The following is a 16,303-nucleotide window of genomic DNA, read 5'->3' as shown; positions in this document are numbered from 1 at the left end:
AATAAGGTAGTAGAGAAAGTAACATGGAAAGATGTGAAAAGGGAGAGAGTGAAACTGAGAATAGACAGATATTGCACTTGTTGGTTTTGTTTGTCTGGGATACACACAGGGGTTGAGGTTGCATAGAAAACTAGATCATTGGGTAAGAAGAGATCAAGGAGTTGGAAGAATAGTCTAGTAGTAATTCAGGGGTGTCTGCCCTGTGACCCACAGGCACATGGAACCCACAATGGCTGTGAATGTGGTCAAACACAAAATCAGAAATTTACCTAAAACTTGGTGAGACTATTTTATGATTATGTGTCGCGGTGTATTTATTGTGTGGCCCAAGACAACTCTTCTTCTTCCAGTGTGGCCCAGAGATGCCAACACGTTGGACATCCCTGAATTCTAATTGTATATTTCAATTGACAGGATTGAAGATGGAAGTAGTATAGGAGAAACTTCAAGTCCAATTGTTTCTTCTAGAGGTACTTTGATACAAAAACCCTTGTAGCAGGAAATATTCATACAGGAAGAGACTCCTGGAAAGGATTCCTCATTTCATTCAATTCCACTATTACTGAAGAGTTTTGTTACTGTGTGTGTGTATGGAGTATGTCTTGGATTGTGTTCTTCACAAGAATATCTCACAGGAGAGCTGCCCTTGTCTTAATACAGTATCATTGGCAATGTCAATTGGTTGGATTTGGAACATGATCAGTAAAATTATCACATGAGAAAAGAGATTCAGAGGAAGCATATCACAGTCCTTTTGAAGAATCAACATTCCAGTATTGTCAGAAGTCTCTCTAACCCCTCTGATATGTTATAAAAATTAAATTAAAGGGATGTATATTATCTTGAGGCCTGCTTTGAATCCTAACCTGCATATATATTCTGTGTCCCAGGACATAGTTAAAGTATGAAGGAAAGCATGAAAAAAATGAAGTTGGACTGTTTAAACTCTGGTCAGTATTATACATGTGGTCTCATGTTTATTTTTATTAAAAATTTTAAACGATTTTATTTATTTTATTTTTAGACAGAGTGGAAGGGGAGGGAGAGAAATGTCAATGTGTGGCTGCCTCTCACATGCCCCCTACTGGGCACCTGGCCCACAACCCACCAGCAACACTTTGGTTCACAACCCACTCTCAATCCACTGAGCTATACTAGCCAGGGCTATTTTTATTAAAATTTTATAACAACAAGAAATTGACAGGAAATACATAAACATTGTAACACCAGTAAACCTTGGATGGCTGGAGTTCAGGTGGTGCTTAAGAGGAAAGTTTGCATTTTTCTGCAAAGAAATCCATTAGGGCAATCTTGAACCACCTCCCTGTTGGTATCCATGTCAAAATGGCCACTTATTCTCTATTACGGGCTGAAAGCACATGTATGTTCACATCTATCAATCAGAAACTTTTAGGAAATAGCAGTTCCTGAGTCCTCCTGCCCTCACTTTGCTGATTCACACATAGCAGCTGGAGTAACTGCTAATCAGTGATTTTTCTCTGGGGCCTTAGGCAAATCTCACATTAGGATGCGTAAATTCAGTATTTGAGCAATTAAATGTTAATTACAATTGTTAGTTTGTTCAATATCACAAGAGATACTTGGACTTATTTTTCATTAATTGACCCCATAATTTTGATGTATGTCCTTCATCCTAATTTCACTGCCAGAGAAATGTTTTATAGTCACGCCATTCACAGATATTGATGCTTAAAAATACTTCAGCTATTTACATCAGGAAACTAAAGTGCAACACCCACATTCTGCATGTCCCAATGGGTATTGAAACACTTGGTCCTTTACCTAGGCATCTCCAAGGGCCCCTATTTTGGGGCCACAGAGCCATAACCTTATAGATGCACAGTAGTATTTATTTTAGAGCTCACACATCTATTCAACAAATATTTATTGAGCACTACTATGTGTCAGACAATGTTATAGGCTAATAGGTATGTCAGTGAACAAAACAGACAGAGCTACCTCGCTCCATGAAGTGAACATTCAGGGAAAGGATGGATAATAAACCATTAAGTAATTAAATATAATATATCTTTTGGGCCTAAAGACTAGGTTGGAATGAGTGGGGTGAGGGGATATGAACTAATGGCACTGAAATTTGAAATAAGTTGGTAAGGAAAAAAGTCAACAGAGGTTGACTTTTAATTGAGGTTTAACATACAAATAATAAAATGTATAGTTCTTGTGTTTTTGACAGTTGTTCAGTTTGACAATTATATATGCTCGTACTGCAAGTACCTGAAACAGTATGTACAAGTCTTTTTCCCCCCCTGCTTGTGGTTACTGGGTAGTTTATCACTTGTGTGTAATTAAACAGAAACCACTAAACAAGTGCTCAGGCTGTGGGTGGGGGGCAGACTGCAACATAGGGAACGCATACAAAATTTGACTAGAAACCTCAAGTGCCCAACTTTAAGTCTGTAGCAGAAGGCTCCTTGCCACAGTCCAGATCCTTCACCTGTCACCCCTATTCTTAAACACCTGAACAGGTCCAATGGTGCGACTTTTGAACCTGGGGTTCTCAAAATTAGTGGGGGAAAGTCAATAGAAAATACCTCCCAACTGTGAGAATGTGGTTAAAAACAGATGAATTAGCAAACGTACAGTTACTGTCTGACAGTTAAATTCATGTTCTGTGAATAAGGTAGCTATAAACTTTATTTTGTAACTCTTTTAACCAGAGAAAACAAGAATACTCCTTGGGGAAAGGTGAGGGACCAAGATAGACCTCGGGTAGAAGTTATTCCGACAGCACCTGCACTGCGTATGCCTGCCTGGGAGAGGAGCTTGGGCCATGCCCTGGTGCTCTGGGGATAGCCCTTCTGAGGCTGGGCAGGCCTGTCCGCATGTGGCACACAGCTGCTATAGATTCCAGTCCTGCAAATGGTCCAGCTCATCCTGAAGCAAGTTCTGCTGGTCTTCACAGTCTGTTAGGTCGTTGTCTCCACCTGCAGACAAAAGCATAAGTAACATCTGGCTCAGCTCACAGGTGACAACCTGTTCTTCATTGTGGTCCATTGGGTTGCTGTTCTGTCTTTCCTCAGTGAGCTCCAGCGAGTGGTTCCTTCCTTACACCCAGAAACTGCCTGATGTCCCCACTTTCTGTCTTTGTGACTCCTCTCTGTGGCCATCAGGGTGTGTGTGCTGGTAAACACAGTTCCCTCCAAATGGGCAGCGCCCAGTCCTTCATCAGAATACCTGCTTGCCTTGTTGTTCATTGCCTCCTTGTATTTCTGAACGAGTTTCTGCTTCTCTTCTCCTCCTCCACCCAGTAGTCACTCGGAACTACAAAGTTAAATGTGATCCAACATTCGAGGCAGGAGTCTATGTTGTTGCTTTCAAATTGTTTATCATGGGGACTTCCGCCAAGATGGAGACGTAGATGGAGGATCCACCTCGCCTCTGTGCACAACCAAATCTAAGAACAACTATTTTTAACAGCAGTCACAACCAAGCCACACGGAAAATCGACAATATGGAGTCCAAAGGACAACTAGATACTCGGCTGGACCGGTATGAGGAGCGAGGCCAGCAGTGGAGCAGGTTAGCAAGAAAAAATTCCCGGGGCAGTGCGCTGCGCGTGCAGGCAACGAGGGCACTGATCGCCAGCCAGCTGGCTGCCCGAGCGCACAGGGAAGAGGCGCTGCGATCGGTCGGTCGGTCGGTCGCGCGCATTTACGTGGGGAGAAGCCAGTGAGAAGGGAAGCCGGCGCGGGGCAGCAGGCTCGCGCAATTCCGATCGGATAAACCCCAGGCGTGTGGAGTGACTGGAAACACTGGGCTAGCGGAGAGGAACGCCATTACTCCTTCTCTGACCCCGCCCCCACACACAGCGTCACAAACTGGCGACCTGAGTCGCCCCGTCCTGGTAAACAACTAAGGCTTCGCTCCGCTCACTTAACAGTGCGAACAGACCAAAAATGGCTCTAGGACAACTCAGAGCCCCAGAACCGATAGACCTAAGTGATGAAGAAATCGCCAGTCTTTCAGATGCACAGTTCAAAACACTGGTTATAAGGATCCTTACAGAACTGGTTGACTTTAGCCACAAATTAGAGAAACATATGGAAGCTAAATTAATTGAAATGAATGGGGATACAAAAGATTCCAATAGTAATGGAAAGAAAATTGGGACTCAAATCAAGGGAGAGAACCAGAAGGAAGAAAAAAATGATCAAACAGAAAGGAATGAAGAAATAAGAATTCAGAAAAATGAGGAGAAGATTAGGAACCTCCAGGACATCTTTAAACGTTCCAACATCCGAATTATAGGGGTACCAGAAGGGGGGAAAGGCACAACCACCAGTTGAAAAATTATTTGAACAAATAATAAAGGAGAATTTCCCCAAGATGGCAAAGGAAATAGACTTCCGAGAAATCCAGTAAGCTCAGAGAGTCCCAAAGAAGTTGGACTCAAGAAGGAACACACCAAGGCACATCATAATTACATTAGCCAAGATTAAAATGAAGGAGAGAATCTTAGAAGCAGCAAGAGCTAAGGGGACAGTCACCTACAAAGGAGTTCCCATCAGACTGTCAGCTGATTTCTCAAAAGAGACCTTACAGGCAAGAAGGGGCTGGAAAGAGGTATTCCAAGTCATGAAAACCAAAGATCTACAACCAAGATTGCTCTACCCAGCAAAACTTTCATTTAGAATGGAAGGACAGATAAAGTGCTTCTCAGATAAGACCAAATTCAAGGAGTTCATCATCACTAAGCCCTTATTATATGAAATGTTAAAGGGACTTACCTAAGAAAAAGAAGATAAAAAAGATGAACAGTGAAAGGACAGCAAACTCACAGTTATTAAGAACCACACCTAAAACAAAAGCAAACTAAGAGGATAGCTAGATCAGGAGCAGAACCATAGAAATGAAGATCTCAGGGAGGGTTAGCAATAGGGGGAGTGGGAGGAGGGGAAGGGGGGAGAAGGTACAGAAAATAAGTAGCATAGACAGTAGATAGAAAATACATAGGGAGAGGGTAAGAATAGTAGGGGAAATACAGAATCTAAAGAAATTGAGACACATGTTCATGAACTAAAGGGGGAAATGGTGGGGGAGGGGTATGCAGGGTGGAGGGGAAGGGAGGTGGGAATAGAGCAAATATAATGGCATAATCAATAAAAAATAAAAATTAAAAAAAAAACAAATTGTTTATCACTACTCCACTTGCAAATACAGTTGAGACCAGTAGGTATGGTTGCAGTTGGAGATGATCCTACAGCTGCTCTTCCTGGGGATGGCCTTCATGTAGACCACCTCCTTGCAGATCTCACACACCTTGTTCTTATTGCACTGACCAGCAAATGAGACCTCAGTGTCAGCCTCAGTGCAACATTTCTTGTGTTGTGAACTCTGGGCAGCCTTCAAGGGATGGACGACCTGCATCCCACACAGGTCTCAGGAGTCTCCATGGAGATAACACTCTCCAACTGCTGCAGAGGGGCACAGCGGCTGCTCAGATTCTGAGTCTTACCTGGTCACTGAGTTCTGCAGGGGTGCTGCAGTGCAAGGAGGGGAAGTAGGGGTGTTATTGGAGAAACCCTGGTTCTTCTCGCCAGTGCAATAAATATTTACAGGTCAGCTAGTTTATTAGCATGCATGCAAATTTCATTAGTGATGGTGTTACAAAACAGTTGGGGGAGTGGCTGAATGATTAAAATACCCCCCTTTTCTCCAGGATTTCCTCCTCCATACTAGGTTTGCTTTGCCCACCACCATAGGAAAAGATGTCTTTGAATGCCACAGATTGGTGAAAAGGAAAGGAATTATTATTTATTTAAAAGTTATACAGACTAGAGTTCTTTACAATACTGAAAATCACACATAGTCCTTCCTTCCCTCTCTGCCGATTCTGGGGTACCATATCTCAGGAAAGAAGTAAAAGTCCATGATTCAGGGTCCTGGCACCATCCACATGGCAGAAAGGGAGCACTTCCAAGGTCAAGTGGTCCTGACTCCGCCAAAGACGTGGGATCCCTGAAAAGTTGCCAGAGCCTCATGGTTCCAAATCTACCAAAGCCGTGTGGACTCTAAAAGACTCCAAATGGCTGCTGTGCCTGTGTTTAAATCCCAGCCACAATGTTCCTCTGTAGCTTCATTTTCGGCTCCTCCCACAATTGGCCACAGCTGCAAGCATTCCAGGCAGGCATGGCCCTGTGGTGTGGAGCCAATCATTTCCAAGCTCTTATGGACCCCATTACAAATTGGTATTTGGGGCCCCCCTCTTTGCTGCACCCTGTTACAGTGAGAGAGCAAGAGCAAGGTGGCAAAGCTGGCCAACCCCCTGCCCCACGTTGTGGCAACAGAGCCTGAAGCCAAGAGAAGTCCTTTTTTCTGAGGACTTATATAGTGATCAGGGTCAGGATCAAGGAGTTCCATTTTGATTGTCTGGTATAGATGGTGCTAATTTTTCCTGGACACCTGATTGCTTAAACTTAGGTATGGGTTGGGATCTCTTAGCCTGAAAACTTACTTTGCTACAGACTCTGTTCGCTCATTTTGTATTTGTCTGGAGGCAGGCAGTTAACTGAAGTTGTTTTATGGGCTTTTTCATTGGGCACTATAGTACCCCTCCCCTTCCCCACTACCAGGCCTTAGGATGAATACACAGTCCAAAGGTTTTCCTTTTCCCAGCTAGTGGAGATGATACACACAGAGCTTCAGGAACTTCACCATGCATTATCATAGTTTATTTGTATTGTTTGGGTTGCCTGGCAGCCTTATTGGACTTGGGATAAGGATTAACAGTATTCTTCTTTTAGCCTCCTGTTTCAAGTTCTTTGTTAGATTATAATGGTGAGGCTACCTGCCTCTATTTCCCTTCTGGATGCTCATTCCTAGCTGCTGCCTAAGTGTTAAAAGTAATTGCTTGGCAACCAGTTCCCTGTGTGTTGGCTAGCAACAGTAGCATAGTCTCAGGATTCTTCCTATGCTGTCTGCTACAACAAGGCCACAGTAGGGCCAGTGAGGATCAAAGTCAAAGGCATTCACCCAGTCTTCTGAACCTGCTCCTACAGTTGCAAAGTTTGAATGTCTTGACTCAGCCTTGTCTGCATTCATTTCAACAGTTGGTCCAACTACTGATGAAAGACTTAAGGAGGCAGCAGTCGATGTTGCAGTTAGATCTGTAGTAGTTGCTTCTTCCTTTTTTAGGAAGGAAGTGTAACAACTTTTGCTACATTGATATCTGTAGTGGTCTCTGTAGGTAGCGAACCCTCGCTAAATATACTTGCACACTACCCTGAATGGACTTTGAGAGAGGTCATGTGAGTGTCCACAGTTATCTCCTTCCTTCCAAACCCCATGCATGACATACATACCAAGCTGGTCTTGGAAGGAGGCAACATGACCCTGGTATATTTTCTGGGCTATGTTGAAGCCTGCTAAAGGGTTTTGGACAGGGAAAGATAGGTGAGAAGAAGTCTTTATAAGTTTCTCATGTCTAGTACTGGTAACTAATTTCTGCCAATTTCCTTAAGACACCACTCGACTGATTTCTATCACCCTAGCTTAGTTTCTTTTAAAGCAAAACGTTTTTTAAAAGATTACTTATTTTTAGAGATGAAGAGAATGAGAAAGACTGAGAGGGAAAAATCAATGTGTGGTTGCCTCTCCTGTGCCCCCTACTGGGGACCCGTCCTGCAACCCTGGCCTATGCCCTGACTGAGCACTGAATGGGTTACTCTTTGTTTCATAAGCTGGAATCCATTGAGCCACACCAGCCAGGGCAACCATAGCTGTTGTTTTCTGCCTGTTCTTTGACTTTGTGTAGTATTTGTGAATTTGTGGTGTGTGTGTACATCTGCATTTACAGGTACATGTATGTGTTTGCTTGGCTACATTTCTCAACATAATGTTGGTAAGATTCATCCAAGTTTTACTCCTATCAATAGCTTTTTGCTTCATATAGCTAGATAGCCTCCAACAGGAGCCTCATAAGATTTTAAATTTACTATCTTGTCAGACATTTGGATTATTTAAACTTTAGGATTTTATGTTTGAGACTGCCTTAATTGTGGTAAATAAATTGTTTTGTAGACCCAAGTTTTCATTCCTCTTGGGTAATTACTTATAGATAAAATTTTTGTATCAATACATATTTTCCTATTTAACTGTAGAAGAAACTACTGACTAATTTTCCAAAATTATTAGCATGACATTTCCAGTGGTTTTGTTACAGAAACCCCCCTTTTCAGTTGGTCTATTACTCTGGTTCTTTTTGCCCACCACTGATTAAAAACTGGGGCTTTCAGTGACACTTTAGGGAAAAGGAGATGAACTATTTATTCAAAAGTTATACAGGTTAAGAATAATGGTGGAGTGTCCAAGTTAAATCCCAAAGTCCCTTTAAAATACCTAGAAACAAATGCACAGTGCTGCTTCCCCTTGTCAAACCAGGCCAGTACAGAAGTGCCTAGCTTTGCTAGGCTCTCATTCCAAATTCAAAACCATGTGGCACTGTCTCATGGCTGGCCTGTGGGAGTCCTTTTGCATTCTTTTAGACACCTTGCCCACTGCTGCTACACAGTCAAGAGGCTTCTCCTTTGAGAGAGAGGGAGAGACAAATTGCTTCCTGTGCTAGTTCTCTAGCCTGCTAGTCTTGCACGGCTCTCATCCTCTCCTTCCCCTGTGAGCTGGAGCTCTAGCTTGGCAGAGAGTACTCCCTCTGAACTCAGCATGGTTAAGCCCCTCAGGTTCATGGATTCAGATGCCAGACACAAACTTCCTCCCTATCACCTTCAAGCCACCCTCCAAGGCCAAGCAGAACCAGTAAGCCACACATATACTGTGATGACTATAAGGCATCACAGGTTAGAATGATGTCCATCTTTCTGGGTCTGAAGGCAGGCACACTTTTTGTTAAACCACTGGACAAAATTCTTCAGATATATATGCAAACTAATTCTCAGTGGCCCTGCTTTGCTTTCTCTTATCCCCCAAGTGATAGCTAAGGGGGTGTTCAGCATTTTGGGGTACTGTAGCTCAGCATCCTGAAATAGTTCCACATCTTAGGAATATTTGGTATCATGTGGCATCTTTATATTTACCATATTCTGCATACTTAATGACATTCGATTGTGTTTTTAATGTACATTTTGATGATGACAGCTGAGGTTGAATTCCTTTGCTTGGGCTCACTATGCTTTTGCTTGAAGTGTCTCTTCATCATTTTCCTAATTTGTTCTTTGAGTTTGTATTGTTTATTCCTGAAAATTCCTCATGTGGTTTGTATATGAGTGTCTTTACAGATACATGTACAGTAGTTCCCCTCGTACACATGGGGAATGTGTCCTGACACCTTCAGTGGATACTGACACCAAATCTTACATATACTATGTCTTTTAATAGACTTGTGTACTGATGATAAGGTTTAATTTACAGATTACACATGTGATGAGGTTAACAATAATGGTAGAACAATGAATATACTGTACACACGATGTGGGTCCACTGAACAAATAAATGATTCATGTCTGAGGTAGAACAGCGGGATGGGATGAGATTTTGCCACACTCTCAGAATGATGCATACAATTCATGAACTGTTTCTTTCTGCAGTTTTCCACTTAATATTTGTATACTATGGATGACCATGGATAACTACAACCATGGAAAGTAAATGACAGCTTGGGCTTGGTTATTACTGTGCTATCTTAGTGCAGTTTGGGCTTGTCTATCAATTTCATTGCAATTTTTATTGAATAGACTATTTCATGTCAACATTTTTCTAATATCTTATATTGTTTAATTACAACTGTCCCCATTTTTCCCCCAGTACTGTCTCTAGTTGTACCCATACACACCTTCCACATTTAGTCCTTTATCCCTTGTCTTTCTCCATGGGTCATTTATATATGTTCCTTGACTTGACCTTTCTTACATTCTTTTTAAAATTTATTAATTTATTTTTAAAATTATTTTTCAACTACAGTATTCTGTATTTAACTCCAATCCCATCCCACCCCCCTGTGACCCCCACCTCTCTCCCCTTTCCACCCCCCTTAGTTGTTGTCCATGTGTCCTTTATGCTAGTTCCTGTAAATCCTTCCCCTTTTTCCCTTGAAATTCCCTCCCCTCTCCCCTCTGGTCACTGTCCCCCTGTTCTCAATTTCAGTGTCTTTGTTTTTATTTTACTTGCTTGTTTGTTTTGTTGTTTAGCTTCCTGTTAAAGGTGAGATTATATGGTATTTGTCTTTCACTGCCTGGCTTATTTCACTCAGCATAATGCTTTCCAGTTCCATCCAAGCTGTTGCAAAGGGTAGGAGCTCCTTCTTTCTTTCTGCTGCATAGAATTCCATTGTGTATATGTACCATAATTTTTTGATCCATTCATTTACTGATGGGCACCTAGGTTGCTTTCAGCACTTGGCTATTATAAACTGTGCTGCTATGAACATTGGGGTGCATAGGTTCTTTTGGATTGGTGTTTTAGGGTTCTTAAGATATAATCCTAGCAGTGGAATTGCTGGGTCAAAAGGCAGGTCGATTTTTATTTTTTGGAGAAAATTCCATACTGTTTTCTATAATGGTTGTACCAGTCTGCATTCCCACCAACAGTGAACCAGGGACCCTTTTTCCCCACAACCTCTCCAACATTTGTTATTTGTTGCTTTGTTTATTATGATAGCCATTCTGACTGGTGTAAGGTGGTATCTCATTGTGGTTTTAATTTGCATCTCTCTGATAGCTAGTGATATTGGGCATCTTTTCATGTGTCTCTGGATCCTCTGTATTTACTTTTCTTACATTCTGCTGCAGTCCCCCCCTCCCCCCGCCAATCCCCTGGTGACTGTCAGTTTATTCTTTATTTCCATGTCTGTGGTTTTATTTTGCTTGCATGTTTGTTTTCTTGATTAGGTTCCACTTATAGGTGAGATCATGTGGTATTTGTCTTTCACCACCTGGCTTACTTCACTCCAGTTTCATCTATAGTGTTGCAAAGGGTAGGAGCTCCTTTCTTTCTGCTGATTAGAATTCCATTGGGTAAATGTACCACAGTTTTTTTTAATCTATTCATTTACTGATGGGCACCTAGGTTGCTTCCAGTGCTTGGCTTTTGCAAATTGTGCTGCTATGAACTTTGGAGTGCATACGGCCTTTTGAATTGGTGTTTTGGGATTCTTGGGGTATAACTGCTGCAGTGAAATTCCCAGAGGAAAAGACAGTTCAGTTTTGAGGGTATTTTTTAAATGCTTATTTAATTTATTTGTTAAATTTATTTGTTTAATTTATTTGTTAAATGCTTATTTTAATTTAAATGCTTATTTAACAAATAAATTTTATTTATTTTAATTGCTGTTCAAGTATAGTTTTCTGTCTTTTACTCCCATCCCAGACCACACACCCAGCCCTTTCCCCCATTTCCACCCCCACAAGTTTTTGTCCATGTGTCTTTTATAATTGTTCCCATAAACCCTTCACCTTTTACCCTCCCTCTGCCCTGTGGTCACTGTCTGCCTGTTCTGTATTTCACTGTCTTTGGTTATATTTTGCTTGTTTGATTGTTTTGTTGTTCAGGTTCCTGTTTAAAGATGAGATCATGTAGTATTTGTCTTTCACCAACTGGCTTATTTTGCTTAGCATAATGCTTTCTAGTTCCATCCATGCTGTTGCAAAGGGTAGGAGCTCCTTTCTTTCTGCTGTGTAAAGTTCCATTGTGTAAATGTACCATAGTTTTTGTATCCATTCATTTACTGGTGGGCACCTAGGTTGCTTCCAGCACTTGGCTATTGTAAATTGTGCTGCTATGAACATTGGGGTGCATAGGTTCTTTTGGATTGGTGTTTCTGGGTTCTCTGGGTATGATCCTAGCAGTGGAATTGCCTGGACAAAAGGCAAATTCATTTTTACTTTTCTGAGAAAATTCCATACTGTTTTTCATAGTGGTTGCACCACTCTGCAATCCCACCAACAGTGCACTAGGGTTCCTTTTCTCCACAATCTCTCCAAAACGTGTTTGTTGCTTTGTTTATGATGGCCATTCTGACCGGTGTAAAGTGGTATCTCATTGTGGTTTTAATTTGCATCTCTCTGATAGCTAGTGATATTGAGCATCTTTTTTTTATAATTAATTTTATTTAGTTACTTTTCAAGCAGTTTATTTTATTTTTTTCCGTATGATTTTCTTTTTTTTAATTGATTATGCTGTTACAGTTGTTCTATTTCCCCTTTCATTCCCCTCCACCCTACCCCCCCATCCCCACCATTACTCCCCCTTTAGTTTATGACCATGTGTCTCAAGTCCTTTAGATTCTATATTGCCCATGCTATTCTTGCCCCCCATCTATTTTCTATCTACTGTCTATGCTACTTATTTTCTGTACCTTCTCGCCCCTTCTCCTCCTCCCACTCCCCTGTTGCTAACCCTCCTTGAGATCTTCATTTCTATGTTTCCACTCCTGATCTAGCTGTCCTTTTAGTTTGCTTTTGTTTTAGGTGTGGTTGTTAATAACTGTGAGTTTGTTGTCCTTTCACTGTTCATGTTTCTTTAACTTCTTTTTTCTTCGATAAGTCCCTTTAACATTTCATATAATAAGGGCTTGGTGATGATGAACTCCTTGAATTTGATCTTATCTGACAAGCACTTTATCTGTCCTTCCATTCTAAATGAAAGTTTTGCTGGGTAGAGCAATCTTGGTTGTAGGTCTTTGGATTTCATGACTTGGAATACCTCTTTCCAGCCCCTTCTTGCCTGGAAGGTCTCTTTTGAGAAATCCACTGACAGTCTGATGGGGACTCCTTTGTAGGTGGCTGTCCCCTTAGCTCTTGCTGCTTCTAGGATTCTCTCCTTCATTTTAATTTTGGTTAATGTAATTATGATGTGCCTTGGTGTGTTCCTTCTTGGGTCCAACTTCTTTGGGACTCTCTGGGCTTCCTGGATTTCCTGGAAGTCTATTTCCTTTGCCAGATTGGGGAAATTCTCCTTTATTATTTGTTCAAATAAGTTTTCCACTGGTGGCTGTGCCTTTCCCCCTTCTGGTACCCCTATAATTCGGATGTTGGAGCATTTAAAGATGTCCTGGAGGTTCCTAAGACTCTCCTCATTTCTTTGAATTCTTGCTTCTTGACTCTTTTCTGTTTGGCCATTATTTGCTTTCTTCTGGTCCACTCCATTGATTTGAGTCCCAGTTTCCTTTTCATTGCTATTGGTGTCCTGTGCAATTCCATTCATTTCAATTAGTTTTGCCTTCATATATTTGTCTAATTTGTGGCTATAATCAACCAGTTCTGTGAGGATCCTGATGACCAGTGTTTTAAACTGTGCATCTGAGAGTTTTGCTATTTCTTCATCGCTTAGATCTATGGGCTCTGGGGCTTTGAGATCTTGTGACATTTTTGGTCTGTTCTGGCCCTTTAAGTGTGAGAAGCGGTGCCTTGGACTCCCAGGTCGCTGGGTTGTGACGCTGTATGTGGGGGCGTGGTCAGAGCGGGAAATGGTGACCCCCTCTGCTGTTTCTCACAGCTGGGTGAGGATTAGAGTCTTAGGTGGTTCACCTGGGCCGGGCCACTCAGAGTTGCTGGGTTATGATGCTGCATGTGGAGGTGGGGTCAGAGCAGGGAAATGGTGGCACCCTCCACTGCCGCTTGCCGCGGGGACCCGCCGGGCCCCGGTCCAACTGCCCACTCCCTTGCCTCTCCGCCCGCACACAAATGCGTGACCACAGTCAACATGCAGCCCCACTCCCCCGCAGCCTCCCCCGAGGTCGCTCGCCTGGTGGCTTGCTCAGTCGCTCACTAGGTCCAACCCTGCGCCAGGATTACGAGCGTCTGGATTCCACGCCTGGGTCCGTCTGACCGAGTTTTCCTGTGCAACCCCGCTTCACCAGCTGCTGTTTTCACCCCTTACCGGTCAGGCTGAAGAATTTGTTGTTAACGGACTTCCGAAAAGTTCAATTTTCCGTGTTCTGGCTGTGTTTTCTGTTGCTAATATTTAGTTGTCTCTAAACTTGGTTGTGTGAGAAGGCACGGCACATCCACCTATGCCTCCATCTTGGCGGAAGTCTGATATTGAGCATCTTTTCATGTGTCTCTGGATCCTCTATGTCCTCCTTGGAGAAGTGTCTGTTCAAGTCCTTTGCCCATTTTTTATTTGGGTTGCTCGTCTTCTTAGAGTAGAGTCATGTAAGTTCTTTATACATTTTGGAGATTAACCCCTTGTCTGAGGTATCATTGGCAAATATGTTTTCCCATATGGTTGGTTCTCTTTTTATTTTAATACTGTTTTCTTTAGCCATGCAGAAGCTTTTTATTTTGATGAGATCCCATTTGTTTATTCTTTCCTTTATGTCCCTTGCTCTAGGGGACATATCAGTGAAAGTATTGCTGCTTGGAATATCTGAGATTTTCCTGCCTATGTTCTCCTCTAGGACTTTAATGGTATTACACCTTATATTTAAGTCTTTTATCCACCTTGAATTTATTTTGGTGTATGGTGTAAGTCAGTGCTTAAGTTTAACTGTTTTGCACATAGCTGTCCAGTTCTCCCAACACCATTTGTTGAAGAGGCTATCTTTACTCCATTTTATGTTGTTGCCCCATTTGTTGAATATTAATGGACCATAGAGAGTTGGGTTTATTTCTGGACTCTGTTCTGTTCCACTGCTCCATGTGCTGGTTTTATGCCAGCACCAGGCTGTTTTGATTACAGTGGCCCTGTAATACAGTTTGGTAACAGGTATTGTAATCCCTCCTACTTAGCTCTTTTTTCACAAAATTGTAGCAGCTATTTGGGGTTGTTAATAGTTTCATATAATTTTTGAAGTGTTGGCTGTATGTCTGTGAAATATGCCATTGGTACTTTAATAGGTATTGCATTGAATCTGTAAATTGCTTTGGGTGGTATGGACATTTCGATGATATTAATTCTTCTGATCCATGAACACGGTATATGTTTCCATTTGTTTGTGTCTTCCTTGATTTCTTTCTTCAGCGTTGTGTAGTTTTCTGCATACAGGTCTTTTACCTCCTTGGTTAGATTTGTTCCTAGGTATTTTATTTTTCTTTTTGCTATATCAAATGGGATTTTTCCCTTGAATTCTGCTTCTACTGTTTCATTGTTGGTATACAAACATGCTTTGATTTCTGGATATTGACTTTGTATCCCGCTGTTTTGCCAAATTCATTAATTAGTTCGAGCAGTTTTTGGGTAGAGTCTATAGGATTTTCCATGTGCACTATCATGTCATCTGCAAACAATGACAATTTTGTTTCCGCCTTTCCAATTTGGATGCCTTTTATTTCCTTTTCTTGTCTGCTTGCTGTGGCTAGGACTTCCAATACTATATTGAATCTAAGTAGTGAAAGTGGACAATCTTGTCTTGTTTTGGATTTTAGTGGGATTTTAGTTTTTGCCCATTGAGTATGATATTAGCTGTAGGTCTCTCATATATGGCCTTTATTATATTGAGGAATGAGCTCCCTGTATTCCCATTTTGCTGAGTGTTTTTATCATAAATTGGTACTGTGCCTTATCAAATGCTTTTTCTGCATCTATTGATATGATTATGTGATTTTTCTTTGCTTTTGTTTATGTGATTTATTACATTCACTGATTTGTGAATATTGAACCATCCTTGCATCCCTGGGATGAATCTCACTTCATCCTGGTGTATGATCTTTTTAATGTATTGTTGGATGCGTTTTGCCAATATTTTGTTGAGGATTTTAGCATCTTGTTCATCAGCAATATTGGCCTGAAGTTTTGTTTCTTTGTTGTGTCGTTATCTGCTTTTGGGATTAGGATGATGCTGGCTTCACAAAAAGAGTTTGGGAGTCTTCCATCATTTTGGATTTTTTGGAATAGTCTGTGAAGAATAGGGGTAACTCTTCTTTAAATACTTTGTAGAATTCTCCTGTGAAACCATCTGGTCCAGAGCTTTTGTGTGATGGGTTTTTTTTATTACTGCTTCAATTTCATCTGCTGTTATTGGTCTGTTCAGGCTTTCTGCTTCTTCTTCATTGAGTTTAGGAAGATTCTATTTTTCTAGAAATTTGTCCATTTCACCTAGGTTTTCAAATTTCTTGGCATACAGTTCTTCATAGTAATTTCTTACAATCCCTTCTATTTCTGTGGTGTCACTTGTAATCTCTCCTCTTTCATTTCTGATTGTGTTTATTTGGGTCCTCTCTCTCTTTTTCTTGAGAAGTCTCTGGTTAAAGGCTTGTCAGTTTTATTTATATTTTTAAAGAACCAGTTCCTGGATTCATTGATCCATAGAATTGTGCTTTTCATCTCTATGTCATTTAATTCTGCTCTGATTGTGGTTATTTCCTTCCCTCTA

General features: G+C 41.4%; 1 pseudogene; it reads right to left on the bottom strand.

The window, feature by feature from the left end:
* Positions 1-2,880: 2,880 nt before the first annotated feature.
* LOC119055567 (E3 ubiquitin-protein ligase makorin-1-like) lies at positions 2,881-7,370 on the bottom strand (annotated as a pseudogene).
* Positions 7,371-16,303: the final 8,933 nt, after the last annotated feature.

Source organism: Artibeus jamaicensis, unplaced genomic scaffold (assembly GCF_021234435.1).
Source record: "Artibeus jamaicensis isolate MK-2021 breed Jamaican fruit bat unplaced genomic scaffold, CSHL_Jam_final contig_240, whole genome shotgun sequence".
In the NCBI taxonomy this organism is placed as follows: domain Eukaryota; kingdom Metazoa; phylum Chordata; class Mammalia; order Chiroptera; family Phyllostomidae; genus Artibeus; species Artibeus jamaicensis.
This window is presented reverse-complemented; position numbering and strand designations above follow the sequence as displayed.